Source organism: Eucalyptus grandis, chromosome 6 (assembly GCF_016545825.1).
Source record: "Eucalyptus grandis isolate ANBG69807.140 chromosome 6, ASM1654582v1, whole genome shotgun sequence".
Lineage (NCBI taxonomy): Eukaryota > Viridiplantae > Streptophyta > Magnoliopsida > Myrtales > Myrtaceae > Eucalyptus > Eucalyptus grandis.
Window position 1 is genome coordinate 17,542,730 of NC_052617.1, and position 6,850 is coordinate 17,549,579.

Genomic DNA, 6,850 nt, shown 5'->3' on the forward strand with positions numbered 1-6,850 from the left:
AAAATCCTAATGACCGCATAGAAAACGCAGCTCATTCAAATTAAACACATCACGCAAAATCTAGTTTCTCAATCGAATATGTATCTCTCATTCATTTCTGCATGAGTCGAGTCTAGCAACAAATGAAAAAAGAATAAAAAAGAAAAGGAAAAAGTTTATAAGTATAAAAAAAATGTAAAATAATAGTCCACTCAGTGATCATTGATCAAAATTAGCTAAAAAGATTATATCGACTAATCGTTAAATGTTTAAAACTAAATGGATTAAGTTAAAAATTTCAAAAGCGGACCGACACTTATATAATTCGTTCAGGGCAATTTTTTAAAAAGAGAATCTTTTGGTACATATAATAATGGCGGCAAGTCCTCCATGCAACAACCATATATAGTGAAAAGCAGAAGATGTCAGGGGTGGACAAGATGGGAAAGGGCTTAATCAAATCGAATAGAATCAATCAAAAAGCGAAACTTACGCAGTGGGGCCCCCGATTGGCTGATCAGGAGCCGTATCGTGAGCCCCGCCGCACTGTACAACTCCTCCCGTGAACGAAACGAAATCAGCACTGTTCCTCCTCCTCCTCCTCCTCCTCCTCCTGCCCCCTCTCTCTCTCTCCTCCGTCTTTCCAAGTTCCGACATCCGTAAAAGCAGCTTCTTTTACATATCTATGTATATATTATATCACATTATATTATATTATATGGCGAAGAAAAGTAGCTTTAAGCATTGAGGAGCTCTCTGTATACCCGGAGAGCCATGGACAGGCGGGCACTGATGATGCCCAGGGCGTGGCGACAAATGGGCTACACGCCCCGCACTCATTGACGAATTTCTTATTGCGAAAGCCACGAATGGAGAGGAGCAACATGCTTTGAATGAGCACCCGGGGCTTGCCTTTTTCCTTGTATTCGATCGAGTGAGTAGTAGTCCTCCCCTTCCTCTTCTCCGCACTTTCGCCGTTCGGATTCTGCTGCGTCGCCTTTGCCCCTTTGCCATCGCGGGTCGCGGTGGTGGTACCGGCTCTGCTTCCGAGACCGTTCTGGGCTCGCTGTCTTTGGGTTCTCTTTTTGGGTCGTGTAAGAAGCTTCACTTGGTGAACTGGAGTGTTTCCCTGTTTCCTAGGGCTTTTGGTCTCGCCTTAGCTTCACCGGTTCCGAGAGTTGTGTCTGCAGTTGGTTTGAGTGGGAAGGTGGAATGTTTTGCTTTCGGTGGTGCATTTTGTAGTAGAAGGCTGAGCTGTATCTGATTTCTTTTTCTTTTTCTTTTTTTTTTTTGTGTTCTTTTTCCCCCATATCTCTTGGGTTGCGAAATGAAGCTGGCAATCAGCACGCTTCCCTTCGTGGGTACTTGCAATTTGTCCGTATATAATCTTTTAACACTTTAAAGAGACTTCTGGGTTTCTTGTATTCTCCGTTCTACCCATGCGGCCTCTGGCCTATGGATTGACTTTGTGGGAGTTCGCATAGCTTGAGACCTAGGCAGGTACAGCACATTGTGTTGCGATTATCTGATGTGGTTGCTTGGTTTTACAGGATAAGTGACTTGTATTATTTTCTTGTGTTTTTGTTGATTCTCGGATGGAAGCTCGTGCTTGTTTTGAATATTGGAACTCTGGCAATTAACTGAAGCTTTGTATGTCTGCTCATCTGTTCTCTAGTCTTCCCATGAGCCTCTGCTCCTGAAGTTATTCCTTCCACACGCTGCGGCATCTCAGTTTGGTTTGCTTAGCTTAGCCTGTGCATCGTGACCGACGGATGGAGCGGACTAAAATGCATCTGAGGGCTGTTTGCTCTGGCTCAACGCCATCAGAAGAGTCGGCTTTAGATCTCGAAAGGAGCTGTTGTAATCATTCTAATTTTCCTTCACTCAGTCCGCCAATGCTCCAACCGTTTGCATCGGCTGGACAGCACTGTGAGAGCAATGCCGCCGCTTACTTCTCATGGCCAAGTCGGTTGAATGATTGTGCTGAGGAGCGTGCGAATTATTTTGCAAATTTGCAGAAAGGGGTGCTACCCGAAACTCTTGGCCGGTTGCCGAAAGGCCAGCAAGCTAACACATTGCTCGAACTCATGACCATAAGAGCATTTCATAGCAAAATCTTGCGCTGCTACAGTCTTGGCACTGCCATTGGTTTTCGGATTCGACGTGGTGTTTTGACTAACATACCGGCCATTCTCGTATTTGTCTCTAGGAAAGTCCATAAGCAGTGGCTTAGCCCCATCCAATGTCTTCCAACTGCTCTAGAGGTCAGAGAAGTATATTTGATCATTTGTCCTTCTCCATTTTCATTGAGGGTAGGAAAGGTGAAAATTTGTCACCTCCTCCTTTTTCTGTCAAGTTGTAAATAAAAATTTCAGTGCAACCTTTAATCAGGGACCTGGAGGGGTGTGGTGTGATGTTGATGTGGTTGAGTTTTCATACTTTGGTGCACCTGAGCCAGCTCCTAAAGAGCAGTTATACACTGAGATTGTGGATGACTTGCGTGGAGGTGATCCATGCATTGGTTCAGGCTCACAGGTAGTTTCTGCGCCTTCCCAACATATAAATGAATCTGAATCTAGATGGAAAAATATCCTGTATTTTACTTTTTTTTTTTTTTTTTTAAACTATTAAAGATTAGAAGATATTCACTTCTCTTACTCTGAATTGAGGTTTTTGTTTGAGTAATTCAATTTGGTTCTGTTATATCTTTATAGTGGATTGAGATTATGTCTTTATTTTTTGTGATACAATTTCTCTTCTATTTGTCTAGGCAACTTGCTAGACTGAAATCTGATGAATGCTAGAGTCACATGCATTGAGTTTTGAGTTTTTAAAATCTTGTGTATTACTTTTGAGATTTTTTTTTTTTTGGCTGAGAACAGCATTAGGGTTCTAAGTGGCAGTTAATATTTTGATTGCATGAAGGTAATCGTCCTAGTGATTGGCTTGCTAATCTTGGAATTGATGAGTGCTTGGACACAACGTTCTTTCAACTGCTGCCTACAGAATTACTTCATGTTTTATTAGGTCATAAAATAGGGATAGTAGATTCTTGACCTTAATTTTTGTATTTGGTTTTAAGCCCTTTTCCGTACCTTAAAAAAAAAAAAAAAAAGACTTTAAATCATGCGTATAACTTCAGTTACAACTATTTTTTACCTTCATAAGATTTGAGAGAGTCATATATGTAGCTTAATTTTTATGCCACATGGCAAACATGACATGCTGTACCCTCTACTGGTTCCCCATATCTCTTTATAATGCACTGGCTAAAGGACAGGAAGAGAGAGTTAGGCTGAAGTTGCATGTCGGAGTATCCTTCCTATCTTACGTTGTGAATATCCTCCCTGCTGATTCTAGCAAAACTTCAGATACTTTTACTTTCCTCACATGTCATCCATCTTGATAATTGGCTTTTGGACTCAAATTTCCTTATTTTACTTTCAGTGGCTTGTTCTTGGCTAGATATAATAGATTGTTTGCTTGGATATACAGCCCTATTGGTGTTCCACTGAGATGGAAAAATTATTTTACTAAATTAAGAAATAATAGTAAATTCAAAATGAAGTTGAATGTTAGTACTTATGTACTTTAAACAGATTTAAGGCGTCAGGTATTAATAAACATCACATTGGAAAGGATATATAAAAAGTTCAGAAACCAACCCAAACAGGCCAATTTTTCAGTTAAATTTGCTGGTAAACAAATGGAGACTCCTGATGATGGGTTTGAATTGGTGGTGGAGAAAACTAGTGAAATTTTTCTTTTTATACCAGCTATTTGTTGAACCTGCTGTTGGAAAAGTCACGGGCTATAATTCCTTTCCAGTGGTGATTTCCTGCTTAATGTGTCTCATCATAGTAGATAGGTAGAGCCTTCTGTCAGTATTGATTCAAGTGTTAGCACTATATTCTACTTTTTAGATTCATATTACCTTAATTTTTCTTTTCAATGTGCTCAAGTTGTTGCTTTATGTCTGTTTTTGCTCAGGTGGCAAGCCAAGAGACATATGGAACCTTGGGTGCCATAGTGAGGAGCCAGACAGGAGTAGACAAGTTGGCTTTCTCACCAATCGCCATGTTGCTGTTGACTTAGATTATCCAAATCAGAAAATGTTTCATCCTCTGCCTCCAACTCTTGGGCCTGGGGTATACCTAGGTGCTGTTGAGAGGGCAACTTCCTTCATCACAGATGAACTTTGGTATGGCATTTTTGCCGGGATAAATCCAGGTAAAATGACTTGCAGTTGTGAGTCTGTGCAATGTCTGAAGCATTTGCAGGCAAACTATGTGCATTTCTTTACTTGGGAATGCAACAAATATGTAAATCGTGCCTCTATTTTAGATTTGAGGATGATGTACAGTCTCAGGAGCAATTGGTGGGTGAGTTGTGCTAACTGTTGTAGTGTAACTGCAAACTGGTGAAGCTCTCTTAAATAGTTTTCGGTAAAACAGGATGACTTATGGTCAGCATAATCTAATACAGGGGACAGGTGTCTGAACTGGAACCTGGAAAACTAATTGGGCCAATTGATAAATTCATATTACTGATACAAATAGTCGATCGAATGTGAGCTTGGAGAGATCTTGGGCACGGGTTTGCAATTTGGCTATTCATGAAGCAACGTTCCTAGGGTGCTACGCGAACACTTTTATTGAATCAGTGTGAAAACCTATGTTGCCTGTTCAATATGATCTTGATGAGTTTTCATCCTAGATTAGGAGCTGTTAGTTTGATCCAATGGACATTGATTGAGATATTCTTCTAGTATTCTTTGTGTGCATTAACTAATGAGGCTTCCTACTTCCAGAGACATTTGTGAGAGCTGATGGGGCATTCATTCCTTTCGCTGATGATTTTGACATGTCCACTGTTACTACATCCGTAAGGGGCATGGGGGAAATTGGTGATGTCAAGATTATAGATTTGCAGGCTCCAATAGGTAGCATAATTGGGAGGCAAGTGATGAAGGTTGGGAGAAGTTCTGGCCTGACCACTGGAACAGTTTTGGCTTATGCTCTTGAGTACAATGATGAGAAAGGGATCTGCTTTTTAACTGACTTCCTTGTTGTGGGAGAGAATCAACAAACTTTTGATCTCGAAGGAGACAGTGGAAGTCTCATAATATTGAAGGGTGAGGGCAGCGGGAAACCACGGCCCATTGGGATTATCTGGGGAGGAACGGCTAATAGGGGACGGCTAAAACTAAAAGTTGGCCAGCCTCCAGAAAATTGGACCAGCGGAGTAGATCTTGGACGTCTCCTCAATCTTCTTGAACTTGATCTAATAACAACCAATGAGGGGCTGAAAGGTTTGTCATTTGGCAGTATAATACATTGGCACCTTACCATTTTTTATTTTTTATTTTTGGTCAAAGGCACCTTTCCATTTTACTGGCTCATATTTGTATGGATCTTGAATTTAGCTGTAATGTTTTCTTACTTTATCAAAGATTAAAAGAAAAATACCGTCTTGTTTCTAGGAACACTTGTTTTATGAACCTAAAGTTGGACAGCATTCCCAGTAAGACTGGGTTGCATCTTTAGGAAAGGTGTTCTTTTGTTTCTCTTTTGGCCAGAATTTTAAGAAATAGAAATGGTTGTTCTTCAGAAAGAGAGACAAAAACATCTCAGTTGGGCAGAGTACTAAATCAATGTTGGAGTTCCATTATTTTACTAATAAAGATCCACGGCACTTTATCATGAAAATGCGGGTAACTGCTCGGGAACCCTTGAAGACACATGGTAAAAATACACATGCAAAAGCTGGTGTACTGTTGATGGTTGAATGCTTAATAGCTCTTCGGGTTTATTCATAGTTTTCTTATGCATATTTGCTTTCCCTGGGTTCACAGTGGCAGTGCAAGAACAAAGAGCTGCCTCAGCAACAGCAATTGGCTCAACTGTTGGTGACTCATCGCCCCCAGATGGCATCACGGGTAAGGAAAAAATTGATGAGAAACTAGATTCCCTTGGTCTTCAGATAGAGCACATCCCTCTGGAATTAGAACCGAGCAGCTCTGAGATGAATCCGTCCCTGATGGATCCCGACTTCACTATAGAAGATGGAATCAAGGTTGGTCCAAGCATTGAACACGAGTTTATTCCTCCAAGCTTCTGTAGACGGTCTCCACTCCATCAGAACAATCTGTCCGACAAAATGGTTTCTCAGAATCTATCGTCACTGAGAAACAACTGCGATGAAGATATTTGTGTCTCATTGCAGTTGGGTGACACCGAGGCCAAGAGGAAACGTTCCGATGCATGTAGTGAGACTGGAGATCTGAAATGACATTGTACATCTCCATTCGCATCTTAAAACCATGGTGCGAATCTTTAATCTCTGACTCTGCACTTTTTAATTGAACTGCGTCGATTTGTGGGTCAAGACCAAGTAGTGGCTTTAAATAAGTGAGATGGTGTGGCGAAGCCCATTGCCATCGGTATAGCAGCTCAGAGAAATGCTTAGAAAGTAGACCGAGAAAACAAGTCGACATTCCCGAACATGACTGGAGGAAGAGCCACGTTATGATTGTGCGAGCCTCGGACGGGAGATCAGTAAATTTTTAAGCATTGACTGTGGCATATGAGGCTGCAATTTGCATACATGTCTGAACAGATGCCAAGCTCAGCGTATCCTCCGGGGGTGATGGCGGTAACAAACGATAACAGGATTATGATCGGTACGTTGGGCCATCACAGTGTGACGGCATAAACAGAAAACATGGCGGGTTAACCGTGGAATTTCTTGCAAATTAATCATTATGTTCCTTCATTGTTTCTCCATCAATGATTTTGATGCAAGCTTTTAATCATTAATGCCTTGTTTTGAGTGTTTTCGTAATCTACTGCGGTCGAGGATGAAAGTATGT

At 41.2% G+C, this 6,850-nt stretch overlaps 1 pseudogene across 1 annotated transcript; it reads left to right on the forward strand.

Moving 5' to 3' along the window:
* The first annotated feature begins 1,553 nt into the window (after positions 1 to 1,553).
* Positions 1,554 to 6,753, forward strand: LOC120294845 (annotated as a pseudogene). The gene is made up of 5 exons (XR_005552195.1): positions 1,554 to 2,243; positions 2,371 to 2,514; positions 3,970 to 4,209; positions 4,790 to 5,290; positions 5,834 to 6,753. The product of XR_005552195.1 is annotated as a protein NARROW LEAF 1-like (transcript).
* Positions 6,754 to 6,850: the final 97 nt, after the last annotated feature.